Genomic DNA, 1,970 nt, shown 5'->3' with positions numbered 1-1,970 from the left:
GAGAAAGAAAAGAGTTCTTTAAAAATTGAAACTTTGTCAAGAAAACTAGAAAAATGGAAAAATACATACCATTGTCATTCTTGAAGAGGTCTTAAACATTGAAGATGAAATTATGTTGCCTGTTTTGTGTTTGGAGAATATACGTTGCCAGAGAAGAAAAGTAGGAGTGAAGAAGAAGGCGTTGGAGTGAAGAACTTCCATAGCTTAAACATAGGGTGAGAGGAGAAGAGTGAGAAGGAAATGAATTTTTGAGTGAGTAATGCGAGGTACGATTTAGGTTCTCTAGTTTTGCTGATTCATTATTGCTTTTTTTTTTTATTGAAAAATTGTGATTGATTGACACATTAGTGTTATTACTATTTGTGGAAAAAAATTGAGTCAAAGTTTTGCAGAATATTATTTAATTAAGAAGTTGTTGATTGTTAGGTTTGCTTTTGTATATAGTATTAGTTTATTTTTTGTGCAAAATTGTGATTGATTGACATGTTAGTGTTACTAGTGTTTGTGGAAAAAAATTTGAATGGAAATTTTGCAGAATATATTATTTAATTAAGAAGTTGCTAATTGTTAGGTTTGCTTTTGTATATAATATTAGGTGCTATGTACATAACATATTATAAGTTTTGCAGGAATCATGCATCAAGTGATAAAAGAATCACGAGACGAGATGATTTTATAAGCCTATTAGACGATACAAGGTAAGCTTATAATACGATATAGGTTAAGTCCATCAGATAATACAATAATACTAAATTAGTTTATATGGATAATTTTTTATAATAAAAAGCTTGCAATTCTAAGAGAATAAAGTGATCAAGTGAAGCTTCAATTAAAGCATACGATTAAAAAAGAACTTTGAACACGTAGAGAACGAAGCACTAAAAGCAATGACCACGAAATAGAAGATCAATGAAGAATAAAATATCAACAAAGCACTTAATGATCACATTATTAAGCATACGATTAAAGAATAACTCTGAACACGTCGAGAACATTGAAGCTCGATGCAGATTCTAAAAGAAATGATCATGAAATACTTGTGATACTTTGAGAGGTTGAGAAATTTTAAGAGTTGGAATATAGATGAATTTTAAAACAAAAATTACAAGAGTCTTCTAAAGAACAACTTGTCACATACTATTCAAGTATATGAAATCCAATTCAACAAAAGTATTCTACAATTAAAAAAGAAATTCTTGCAATAGTTTTGAATTTACAAAAATTTCAAGTAATTTATTTAATAAAAAGTTTTTAATATGCACTTATGGCAAAACAGCCCCAAGTATTTAAAAAAATATATCTCAAAATCTAGTTTCAAAAAAAAATTTTGCAAGTTAACAAGCTTTATTATCTCGTTTCTGGCATCAAAATAAGTACAAAGGCAACCAATAAAGATCGATATGATTCCCATTAGGATCCAATAAAACCCCAAATACTTCAATATCGTTAAGGCCTATAATGCCTCCATCCAAGCTGGCTGCAACCTTGGTCAATATTCTTAAAAGTGTTGGCGACAAAATTTTATCATTTTGTTCCATGTTGTGCGTATTTGTGATATAATTTGCTTTAAATATGTATAAAATTTATATTAAGCTTTAAATTACAAGCAACGGAGTCGATATGTCCGAGTGGTTAAGGAGATAGACTTGAAATCTATTGGGCTTCGCCCGCGCAGGTTCGAACCCTGCTGTCGACGAGATTTTTTCATTTAATGGTATTAAAATATATTTTATTTGTGAGTCTTTCATATCATAGTTTTTTTTTCTGTTTTGAAATCTAATTAATATGTTTGTTATGTTTTATTGTCTTAGTATTTTTTTATTACTTTGGTTGTTGGCTTTGTAGGTCCAGCTAGTCCCGAAAAGGATGGGTATAACACTACTTGAGGTGGAAGAGAGTCTCATCCTTGTGGAGCCACACATACGTAGCGCATCATATGGAAAGCTTGGAGAGCATGAGAGTTTACCTTC

The 1,970-nt window shown here is 30.4% G+C and overlaps 1 non-coding gene across 1 annotated transcript; it reads left to right on the top strand.

The window, feature by feature from the left end:
- The first annotated feature begins 1,614 nt into the window (after positions 1-1,614).
- Positions 1,615-1,696, top strand: TRNAS-UGA (transfer RNA serine (anticodon UGA)). The gene has a single exon. It is a non-coding gene; the product is annotated as a tRNA-Ser (tRNA).
- Positions 1,697-1,970: the final 274 nt, after the last annotated feature.

This window comes from Vigna unguiculata, chromosome 1 (assembly GCF_037176805.1).
Source record: "Vigna unguiculata cultivar grain cowpea cultivar isolate G323 ecotype 2 chromosome 1, ASM3717680v1, whole genome shotgun sequence".
NCBI classification, from domain to species: Eukaryota; Viridiplantae; Streptophyta; class Magnoliopsida; order Fabales; family Fabaceae; genus Vigna; species Vigna unguiculata.
Note: the sequence above shows the minus strand (reverse complement) of the source record. Positions and strands in the feature narration are given on the sequence as shown.